The sequence below is a fragment of the Lycorma delicatula genome, chromosome 10 (assembly GCF_047948215.1).
Source record: "Lycorma delicatula isolate Av1 chromosome 10, ASM4794821v1, whole genome shotgun sequence".
Classification (NCBI taxonomy): domain Eukaryota; kingdom Metazoa; phylum Arthropoda; class Insecta; order Hemiptera; family Fulgoridae; genus Lycorma; species Lycorma delicatula.
The window spans coordinates 109,653,496-109,666,560 of record NC_134464.1 but is presented as its reverse complement, the minus strand read 5'-3'; the positions used below and the strand labels follow the sequence as shown (position 1 = coordinate 109,666,560).

The following is a 13,065-nucleotide window of genomic DNA, read 5'->3' as shown; positions in this document are numbered from 1 at the left end:
TACGTACAGACGTCACGCCGAACTAGTCAAAACGGATATTTCTGTTGAAATTTGAAAACAGGAATTTTTCGTGATCACAATACTTTCTTTATTTCGTACAAGGAAGTAAAAAAGCCTAACAATTTAAATAAAAAGATGGCTTCTTAACAAAGATAGAGTGAAAAAAAAATTACTAACTGATAACTTTGCTCATAATTTTGATTGTGAGAGGGAGTGTACGAAGAAATGGCACAAGATAGCGTTAGTTGCTATGAGTGCATTCGACCTCTCCTCCTTCGACTTGGTTCGTCAAAACAACTGGTGTGTCAAACTATTTGCTACGTTGATAAAAAATTATATTTGATTATAATATTATTAGCTCCTTTCATTATATACGGCGATTATAGTGAAAATAAACAAAACTTATATAGCATATTATGTGATATTTTCTTTCTGATAACTTATTAATCTAATGTAAGTGTTATTTACGATTAACGTTGTCAAATACAGTAATAATATGTATTTCTTTACGATATGTAGTACCGTGTTTAAAACCGTATCAAATTTTGTTTACTATCAAATTTTATGTGAATCTAAACGACGAATTCTACATGTAACTAGGTAAGTTCTTTGAATAACAGTATTTTGTATTAAGAAAAATATTACGCTATTAAATATTGCGATTAAGTACAAGTATTAGCAGGAATTATGGTAGTTTAATGAACTAAACGTTTTATTTTTGCTCGATTTGTAAGGCTTTAAAAAATAATTTTTTTTAACTTAGCCAAACATATTTTTATTCCTGTTATTTTAATTTAAATTAAATAAAATTTATTATAGATTATTTTATAAAAACGATTTGCTTTCAAAAAAGTACCGATAACTAGAAGACGGTTGCGGATTCTTTGGTAGACTAAACTTTTTATTTCTATTTATATGTGCTCTAATAATTGCTGCTTATTAATTATTTCGTGTATCAATATTTATTGAAGTTCTAATCTAACTTTTTTAAAAGTTACGTTTCTGTTAATAACGAAATCTTTTGCCTGTCTGCATTTCGTGATTAATAAATTAGGTATCTATTTTAGAAAGGTATCGTTCAGTACGAAATAGTTTACAAATTTTTGGCACTTTTTTTAACTTATATTAATGTATTCTGCAGATCAAAACGGTCGGATTTTATTTTAGATGGTCAGATTTATTATTAATTTTTTTATTCGACAAAAAATTTTAGCCGATATTTTTGTTGTGATTTCTTTTTATTAATCGTGATAACTTACGATGTACAATATAATAAATGAAAGCGACTTTTAAAATTAACCTGTATGTATTAGCTGAAGAACATCGCCAACGGTACATGAACGGGTAATGGTAAGGCTTTCAGTTATTTAATTTTATCTAATATTCAATTTATATATATATAATTTCAACAGCACATGATATCGTGATGATTGCACGTATACATAAAAGCACATTCGCCTGCGTGTTTTTATAATCCTTTTTACTTCCTTCCACGAAGTAAAGTATTGAGATCGCAAAAAATTTCGGTTTTCAGATTTCAACGGAAATATCCATTTTGAACATCCCTGAATCCATTTTGATAGTTTCGGCGTGACGTCTGTACAAATACGTACCTACGTATTACGACTCAAAAACGATTATGTACGACTCAAAACGTAGCATGTTGATACAGGACTGTTGTAAAATCTAGTTGTGCGCCTTCCTTTTTGACTGCAATCGACTGAACCAAAAGTATTCAACAAAGTCCAAAATCCAAAAACATTTTGATTTTGGACTTTTTCTTAACTGCAGTAATAAGCCCTCAACGATATATCGTAAGAGATTTTCAACTGTAATAATCATAAGGAATACTTATTTTCAGTGGTTCCATAGTTATAGCCAAATAAAATTTTAATTAATGAAATATTTGGAGCTTATAAAGGAAGGCACATAGGTTTGAATAAGACTTCATCTCCTTTTGTTTAAAAATTTTTTTTTTTAATTATAATTATTTTTTTAATAATTATTAACCCGTGATTGTAAAAAAAAAATACAATAAATAATTATTCAATAATAAAAAAAAATCACAAGTTATTACTGAAATAAAATTTTAAGTACTTTTAAAAATGTGTATGTGTAATTTAATAGGCACCATTACACATGTGTATATGTAACAGATTTGGTGAAACATCTGATTTCTTAATACTAATTGAAAATTATAATTTAGAATCGTATTATTTTTGGATTTTCTATTTCAATTTCTGTTTAATTTTATTTAATTATTCTGAATTTCCGTTTAATTTTATCTACATTAAAGTTAACTACAGCGACTGAAAAATAGACTCTCACAAGAACAACATAGAAACTGAAGCATACATGCCCGATCTTTAATAAATTGCAAAATATTTTCTTATATTTTAGTTCATTACTCCTCTGATACTGTCAGACAATATTCTCTCTTAGTCGGAGTCGATCATTTCGTTTATTTGTTTTTTGTTGCCGATCATTTAATCGCTCTTTGGTTTGATATAATTCTTCTGATCTTAATTTGCGTATACGTTCTCTAGTTTTCAAATTTTTTCCATTTTTATTCATCATCCGATTTTTTAAAATTATGTAGAACTCCATTTCTTTCCGTTTCCAAATACCTCTCAGATACGCAGTATAAAGCTATTCCCGTACTGAAATATCACCCGGTATATAGAAAAGAACATGTCCTGAATGATCGACTGATTCATTAACGTCCAGTAAAAGTACTGAAAAACGGATGAAATTTTGAATTTTGTTCTTCTTACGGTGTTCCATTTCAGTAAAATGAATTTCTTTAAATTCCCAGTATATAGAGTTAAAACGGAGTAACAATGAAACTTAGTATTTTTTTTTTTTATTTTTAGTAACAAATGAAGATATCAACTTGGTCTTTGGCGTATGTAATTCTCATTTAAATATTTAAAAACAAGTTTCTTCATTTTTTGAAAATCAGCCATAAAAGTAATAAGAAAAGTAAAAAAAGCATATTTGAGCAATCCTTGCAAATTTTCCCCCTTTCCGACTAAATTAAACGAGATACCTATTCGCTAGATTGGGGCTTACAAAATACTCTTTCAGATATATATCGAAAAAACAGTTTCGGGATTTTTTAAGGGGTGCAACGGCTTACAATATATACGAAATTTTTTCTAAAATATTTGTTTTATAAAGATTGATTATTGAAATTGATAGATTAATTTGTACGGGTGTTTAATAATGTTACTTTCTTTATCATTAAATTCAATATTAGCAGTGTTGAGTAAGTCCGCTCAAAACTTATGTTCCCAATTAATTGCATTATTACGAATTATATTGTTATTATGTTTTGTATTTTCATTCATTACACCGCTATTCATAACAGATAACAATCTCTTGTTCATCTAATTAACAAATGATTGTTAAATATATATTTAATTAACATATGTTCCTGAAGATGGAAACAATATTTACCGAAAATGCTAGAATATAATCTCGACTAATAATTGTTGTTAAGCGGAAATTATAATTTATAGAAACCTTTTATAAACTAATATAATATGCTTAATACTAATATATAATATTAGTAATATAATTACTAATTAATATGCCGACTATTTTGAAACCCGCATTCTTCAGCTCGTTTAAAGTTTCGGGTCATGTGCTGACCAAACTGTTGCTGGGAAGAAATTACAAAACACTGATATTTCTTACAAATTGTGTAGGCTTTTTTTCAAATTAAATAAAATTAAATTAAAATTATCATCGGTGGCTAATCGATTCTTTTCGACTACGATTAAAGAAGACTGTATAAACTGTATCAACTGTATAAATGAAGGACACAAAGAACGATCTAATTTTGTCTGACATATTTCGGAAATAAAAATTAAGATAGTTCCATCATTATAACGAGCATAGTTACTCGATAATTGTCCGATTCCCGGCAAGTTCTGACATTTTTTCATTTATCATTTTATCTTAATGATAAATGATAATTATATCATATATTTAATCTTCATCGTTAAATATATAGCTTCTAGGAAGTTTTTAGTAGTATAATAAAAATAATTTAAACATATTTTTCACTCGTATTCCAGTTCATGCGGTGAACGTGTTGTTTACTACTACTTTGACCTTGCGCCAAAGTGCAAATGATGTTTTGCGTTTTTAGTAGTACGTAAGTCCCAAGCAACCTTTCAATCTCTCCCTGTTTCTGTCTGTCAGTGGGTGTGAGTGAAATATTTTTAATAAATTACATCCTAGCAGTTTTTTTTTTGTCTTCAGTCATTTGACTGGTTTGATGAAGCTCTCCAAGATTCCCTATCTAGTGCTAGTCGTTTCATTTCAGTATACCCTCTACATCCTACATCCCTAACAATTTGTTTACATATTCCAAACGTGGCCTGCCTACATAATTTTTTCCTTCAACCTGCTCTTCCAATATTAAAGCGACTATTCCAGGATGCCTTAGTATGTGGCCTATAAGTCTGTCTCTTCTTTTAACTATATTTTTCCAAACGCTTCTTTCTTCATCTATTTGCCGCAATACCTCTTCATTTGTCATTTTATCCGCCCGTCTGATTTTTATCATTCTCCTATAGCACCGCATTTCAAAAGCTTCTAATCTTTTCTTCTCAGATACTCCGATCGTCCAAGCTTCACTTCCATATAAAGCGACACTCCAAACGTATACTTTCAGAAATTTTTTCCTGACATTTAAATTCATTTTTGATGTAAACAAATTATATTTCTTACTGAAGGCTCGTTTCGCTTGTGCTATTCGGCATTTTATATCGCTCCTGCTTCGTCCATCTTTAGTAATTCTACTTTCCAAATAACAAAATTCTTCTACCTCCATAATCTTTTCTCCTCCTATTTTCACATTCAGCGGTCCACTTTGTTATTTCTACTACATTTCATTACTTTTGTATTGTCCTTGTTTATTTTCATGCGATAGTTCTTGCGTAGGACTTCATCTATGCCGTATATTGTTTCTTCTAAATCCTTTTTACTCTCGGCTAGAATTACTATATCATCAGCAAATCGTAGCATCTTTATCTTTTCACCTTGTACTGTTACTCCGAATCTAAATTGTTCTAGCAGTAAACATAATTATTTATAAAAAATTTAATTTTCTACTTACCGGTTTATGTATTCCTCGACGTTGTTTACATTCGCAGGATGCGAATATTTTTTTGGAAATACATTGAGTAAATTGAAATACATAGTAGAAAGCATTACTAGTTAAATTATAAAAATTTTAGCGAGGTATGTTTATCGCCTAGTAACTTGATAAACGTAATACAAAATTATATGCAGCTATTATTCTTTGATGTTAATTTTGAATATTTTTTTAATTTAATTTCAACAAAAACTTTCCGGTGTATATATATATATATATTATTTACATATTTATATACATACTTTATATATACATATATATATATATATGTATATATATATATATATATATATATATATATATATATATATATATATATATATAGATATATATATATAAGAAATATATATATATATATAGTATATATATATATATATAATATATATATATATATATATATTATATATATATAAGGGATATATATATATATATATATAATATATATATATATATATATATATCCCTTATATATATATAATATATATATATATATATTATATATATATATATACTATATATATATATATATCTCTTATATATATATATATATATTATATATATATATAAGGGATATATATATATATATATATATATATATATATATATATATATATATATATATTATTTACACATTTATATACATATTTTATATATATATAATTTCTTCACGAAAGTGAAGATAAAAGAAAATCGAAATTTCAGTGAAAAAATAGTAATCATTTTTACAGTATAACACACACACACACACACACACACACACACACACACACACACACACACACACACACACACACACATATTATTATTATTATTATTATTATTTTATTTTTAATAGTTATTATTTTCAAAAGTATTATAGTAAATCATTTTTATCATGTTAAAGTAGTTTGCACATTATTTGAATTTCGTAATCTTTATTAAATATTTTATAATTTATCATTATAAATTATAATCTTGATAACAAAAAATAAATTAAAAATAATTTGATACATGTTATTACTTTACTTGTTTGATGGTGTCGGCATGTCAAGCGTAATCACAAATAATGTCCTACATTACAAATAACGATGCGTCAGCAGTTTGTACGTGATTCGCAATACTGTATTTATTATTTTGTTACGGCTCTAAAATGGTTACTGATGTAAGAAATATTTATTTTCTTTGTGTTATTGGTTTACTACTTTAAACAGCGTTTTTGAACCTTTCAGTATTTGCGACCCAAATTTCAATCATAATTTTCATCGCCCCTCTCATACAATAAATATGTATTTTGAGTATTTTGACATGAAAGCTACACACGACCTTAATTACAAACCTTACAAATTGCCAAGAATAAGTAAGTTTACTGATATTTGCCGACTCCGATCCGCCCGCTGCATTGACAAAACCAGAATCGATGCCTCTCTGTTGCTCTCAGTCATACGTCCGCCATATTGGATATTTTCGCGACTTCGCGATAAGTTCCGATTCGTCTCGAAAATTCTGGAACGTCTGCGCAAACGTGTATAAATGCTGCACCTCGTTCGATTCCAGCCGGTCTCGGTCGAGTCGATCCTTATATCGCTATTCGAATGCGTATGTTGTAATTTGCGAATTAATTGCGATTAACGATATAAAATATTCACGGCGGTAAATTTATACAGAATCACGGATAAATTTTTAAGCGGGTGTAAGCGAGCATTAGACGATATTGAAGCATCAACAGGTGCACAGAGGAGGGTGGTTCTGAAAATAAAATCAAAAAATATTCTCAAGAAATCTTAAATTTTGGATTTACTAGTACTGAAGTAAATAAAAAAGAAAAGCCGTGCGTGTCATTTGCTCAAATGGTTTTCAGCAGTTAGCATGACACCTAATAAACTTAAACGACATTTGGAAACGCTTCATAGCGAGTACGGTAACAAACCCCGAGAATTATTCGGATTAAAATTAAAATCATGAAAGACAATATCGTTGTAAAAAATACCTTGTGAAAAAAAGCCGTACTTGCCTCTTACAAAGTTTCATGTAAAGCCTCACACCATCGGTGAAAACTTACAATCGCAGTCCATACCTCTATCAAATTACTCTGTTGCCCGTCGAATCGGCGATGTAGCTGAAGATGTACAGCATCAGCTTTTCGGGAAGTCGCGTGACTAAACGTTTTTCAATTCAGCTTGATGAGACAACAGATAGCGATAAATAGCAGAAAGTATTTCGTCGACTATGTTGCGATTTTGTGATGGTATGTCAACGGTAGAAGAACACCTTTAATGCAAACCGATAGAACTCGAAGCAACAGCGCTCGCATTATTTGCTATTTTAAATGATATTATAAACGAGGCAAACGTAGAGTAGAAAAATTGCGTCGGAATATGCACCGATGGTGCTCCTTCAGTGTCTCTAAGATTCCAAAGCGCTTACGAAACAAAATCTCCACAGCGTGTCTGGATATATTGAATGATCCGCAGAGAAGCTCTGGTTTCCAAAGAAATGATTCGCGGTCTGAATATTGTGTATTGTGCTAACCCCTAAAATCAAGAATCTTTTCTGCACTTCGTAAAGACACGGTCGCAGTACATTCACAGCGTTACTATCTCATTGCGGGTCAATATGTTTATCACACGGGAAATTTTTTCAACGTGTTTATGAATTAAGAGATAAAATGACTATTTTTGTAGAAGAGGAAAACCGACCGGAAGCCGAGAAGTTTCGAGATGGTTTATTTACGATGGAACTGACCTACTCGGTCGATATATTTGAGAAATTAAATACCTTGAATCTTCAGTTCCACGGAGGAAATACACATATGTTTGGTACGAGTGATAAATTTAATGTTTTTGTAGAAAATTGGAATAGCGGAGCAGAAATTTAAAGTAAAAAGATCTAGAAATATTTGTAAATGCGAATGAACGTGTTAAAACTTACAGGGCCGAAGAAAAAAATTTAAAAGTTGTTTTTTTAACCGTTGAAAATCATTTAGCGGTGCCGACAAAGAATTTTAAAAAGTTTTTCTTGCCGATGAAAACTCGATAGCAAGTTACGAGTAGCTTAGGTTTCCGTTCCAAAATACTACCTAAGGGCTTTCAAATGCCGAAGAAATCTTCATAGTCTTCGTAGAAAGTGGCGTAAGCAAAAGACAATCTATTAAAAATCGCTGTTTGAATTTTGTTAGGGGTAGATGGATTTTGTACAAAAAACAAGAGCGTTTCGTGTACGGTTACCGTTTTCAACATCCTACCTTAGCGAAACCGGATTTTCTGCGGTGGCTGCTTTGAAGGCAAAATATAAATCTCGGCTAAATATAGAAAAAGAATATAGAAAAAAGAAGAGTGTTTGTTTCGAATATTAAACCTTCCTTTAAAAAACTTAACTCTGCCAGACGGGCCCAAGGGAGTCGCTAATAATTATTAAACTAGTTATAAATGTATTATATCAGTGTAAATGTATATTTTATTATTTATTATGTAAGAATGTATTTTATTTTGCTTTCCTTTCGGCAAATTAATACATTTTTTTAATAATATTTTCTTTTCGATATGCTCGCGCTCTTATTTAATGTTATCAGGCCCCCCTACGAAGCGCGCTCCACAGCTTGAGAAACAATGCAATAAACCGCTTCCGTTTCGAAATGCAAGTTAGGTCAACGGTTAAAAATTCGTTGTTGTATTATGTTCGGGATAAGGGCTATCCTAGCTGCTGTTTGTAGCAGTGAGTTTTACTGCAACGTGTGTGATTGCATTAGTGCAGTAATATACCGGGCGAGTCGATTTGTTACTCCTTACCGGTATTTTTTTAATACGTTATTGTCTATCGCGGTTTGTCAGCATCGATATAACCTAAAATATAGCTGCCGTGTAATTAATTAATAAATAACCTCGATTCAGTCGGTGCGAAACGAAACCATCAGATAAAAAATGAATTATTTTTACAGTATTTATTGTTATTTACTTTTATTAGGCTATTAACTCAAATTACAAGATAATGGTTATTGATTGTACTGAAAAGCGGCCTATGAACGACAGACCGCTTTTTCACATATTAATATCGATTAACCAAAACGATCTTAAAAGTAATTCAATCATTTGGACTTAATATTGTAAGTCCAAATCTTTTACGTAATGTACACAACGGAAATGTTACTATTAATGAGAATAATATTCACGTAATTAGCAATTTTTGTCTTCCTGAGCGGTGGATCGCGCAAATTTTATCCGTATTTTAAGTTAGGATTTGTTTGGTGCGGTTCGTAACTTTACGTAATAATTCAGTTTCCACGAGGAGGTTTAAAAAGGTTTATTCTATTTTGTGTTCTTTATATTTTGTTATTAATGCACGTCTAATTTGCTACATTCAGTAGAACGTAGAGAAGATACTATAAACTAATTTATTTACTCTCAAACCTGTAAAACTGTATACCTATGTTTCAAGCGATAAGACTAATTTTTAACGATATCACTAAGTAAGCGATCGTATAAAATTCATGAAAAAATGTTTTTCTGAGTATTTTTGTAAAAAATGTTTGGAAAAATTTATTCTGTTCTCTGATAAATTATAAAATTAATATTTTTATCTGAGATAATTTAAAGTAATGATTTATTTTCATGGAAAAATAAATAATAATAATAATAATAATAATGGTTAAAAATTAATCTGGATAAAAACAAATTAATAAATAACAAAAGAAAATTGATATTTTAACATGCCAACGAAATTATAAACACCACTTCCCTATGTACGTTATCTGACTGAGGAACACGGTTAAAAAAAAATGACTTAGGACCTATGATTAAAAAAGAATTTCCTAAATACATTTTTTATTCTGATAAATTTATTAAACTGAAATGGCAGATGTGCTCCTCTGCGGATAAAAAAAAACTGTCTAGCATTTGTGTGGATTCCCATAGATTTACAATAAAAGTTGAATTTTATTCAGACAGATTCCAGTTCAATTCTCTATTCTTGGCGATAAATAAATTACTTTTTAAATTACGAATAATGTATTATAGATTTCATTAGTATCAGCGGTTCGGTAGCGAATCTAGCTGCAGGACATGATGTCATCGATGTAATATTTATATAAAAAATTTAATATTTATATTATCGTTCGATAATTTTTTGGCGTATTTCTCACAATGTGATCGTTTAAGATTTCAGAGTCGATTTTCGGTTGACGTTCATCGTTTATCGGGTTTATCATTTGGGTAATATATTTGCAAGGTTTCTTTGCGTTACCTTATACGTTCAGAGATTTATTATTAAAATACTCAATTTTTTATTTTGAAATTACATTATTCGAAATAAATGTATTTTTTATAGTTCTTTTTCATTCTGATATTAAACGGTTGTTTAATTTTTTTGGTAAACCTACTGTCTTTCTTTCCTGTGCGTGGGGTTGTCCATTTTTAAGCGGTTGCTTTTTACGGGATATCATAAATGTATAAGCGTAATCTCTTATGTATTCTGTCAGTGTGGTAGTGAAAGTTTTCACCGAGTCGGCTATATTATCCGAGTTATTAGAATAAATGCTGATCTATATTTCTTGTTCTAAATTTTCATAATTAAGTTTAGTTACGTTAGTGATGGTCGAATTACTTTTAAGCTTGTTTGGTTTGTCGACATTAGTATGCACTGAAGTGGAAAAGCGATCTGTTTTTTCCGTTTTCAAAACGGTATTTATGTTGTTACTTTTAAGGAAAATACGGTCGATACATGAAATATTTTCAATTTGAACCGTATTGTGTTTATTTATCTAGGATTTAAAACCATTTATATGTAAGGCGGTTAAATATTCATTTGTCGGTTTATTGTCGTCTAAAATATTTATATTCATATCTTGAACAAGAATTTTTATTTATAAATAAATACGACGTGTGACAGTGGTTTTACTAGTAAGTTTTATAAAAGGGATAAGCTAAATCAAAGACAGTTATATTCAGTTTGTTGAATTGACTAGCGTATTATTAACAACCGAAATGGAATTGGAATGGTGGGGGAGAGGTGAAATAGAAAAGAGAGGGAATTTCGTGAGTATATATATATATATATATATATGGTTTTAAAGGAGAAGCGACGATGATGTAGTCTCACGTAAAGATGTGTACAAATTAATAGTTATTTTTTATTTTTTAATAAATGTAAGAATTTTGAAGTTTATTTAAACCAAAATATTTCAAAATGTGGCAGATTTTAACTACGCATTTAAACGAAACAAAATGTTAACAGCAATAAATATTTACTACTATTCAAATGCAAACCTTAATCGTTGGAATCTAAATAAATTTAAATAAAATTAATTATTAATTAGCTTTAAAAATAACTAATTTATTGCTTTATTGATTTTTTTTTCTATTTCGTTTATTTTTCTAAAATATTTAATTCTTTTGTTTTGTAATTTTGAACATATTGTTTCGTTTAATACTGATTAAAATCTATCGCATTTTCAAATATTTTTTTTAATAAACTTCCAAATTCTTTTGTTTGCGTTATGTTTCTGTGCAGTTTATTCGTACTGTTTTACTCGAAATCAAATTCTCTACAGATTTTGTTTAAAACCTTAATGTGTTTATCCCCGTTTAACAATGTTATTTTAAACCAAACGTAAAATAGTGTTTTTTTTTTCAACTACAATCTTTTGTTTTATTACACCAAATTTCTCAAAAACACAGTTTCTCAAAAAATACAATTCTAAGACCTACGTTTTTCAATTTTTCAGGTCAGATTTCATATAAAACTACAACTTCTCCCTTAATTTGGATGCCAGTATTACAGTCTAGCTTAATTTTAGGAATGGAATGGAATGCAAAGTTGGCAGGAGTCTATTACTCCCTACTTTATCGCAGAACCTGGACAGAGTCCCTTGCTGCTGGATCATTCTAATCGGGCTTGTTTTTTTTTTTAAAAGGTTATTTTTTTTAATCTCGGATCTAATTTTTCAAGTTTTGTCTATTATTATTTTAGTGAATTTAAGACGGATTTAATTGCATTCCAATCCGTTGTTAAACCAGCGTTATCGAACCCATTTCATGGGCCGACCGCGGAAGGCTAGGCTTATAAAGCCTGTCCTTCCGACGTAATTCCCCTTCAGACCGTCCACTGAAGTCCTTTCGGTGCTAACTCTTTAATAGGCTTGCAGGAATACGCCACAACGGGGCACTAGCTATAAGGAGGGAGCAATGCGTCCCCTTTTCCGGAGGAGTCGCAATTGCTGGGTTATTTTGTCTTATTGTAAGTTTTGAAATAGGAGAGGTTGTGTAGAAGCTCTTCATCCGCTTCTGGTATGGCTGCCCTTCAGGACGCATCTCTGCTGGGCTCTGTTCCGGACTCCAGTCCGTGATGTTGAGGCGAGTGGTTGGTCTTCCTTCTTCTACTTCCGAAGACCTCTTCGTTCTGCCCTTAATTTTATGGAAGGCACAGAAAGCAGGGCGAAATCTTTCGCCAACCGACATTCGTTAACGAAGCGTTTCCGAACATATATTAGTATAAATTTTATTTTCACCGGTATTTCACGTCCTAAATATTTGTTATATACTTGGTGAATCACTCTGTATTAAACAGATAACCGATATGTGGAATGCTAGAACCACGTTGAATGTTTTCCTTTAAATACAATATTCTGGAAGTGTATTTTTCTTAATTTGAGACCGGTAAGCCGAGTTGTTTTGTGCCTACAGTGTTAGAACAAGTCCTGAAAGTTTGTTATATTTTTCGTGAATATCTGTACATTCCTGTCTTTTTAATTTCTCTAACGTTTATTTTCTTCTGCTACTTTTTCGATTAAATTTCCTGATATCTCAAAAAGTAAAGAAAATTCAATTTCAATCCCACACTCACCGTGTAACCGAAACTAGAACCGTAATTTTCTTCGAAAATTCTGTAAAAAATGGATGTGTTTGAAATCCAAATTAATTATTTAAATA

The 13,065-nt window shown here is 30.1% G+C and overlaps 1 protein-coding gene across 1 annotated transcript in view; it reads left to right on the top strand.

The window, feature by feature from the left end:
* Positions 1–277: 277 nt before the first annotated feature.
* The window catches only part of LOC142331012 (putative prefoldin subunit 5), a 122,359-nt gene continuing 109,571 nt past the window's right edge, over positions 278–13,065 (top strand). The window contains exon 1 of the mRNA XM_075376567.1: positions 278–600. The gene's annotated coding sequence lies outside the window, so the exon portion shown is untranslated. The remainder of the gene's footprint in view (positions 601–13,065) is intronic.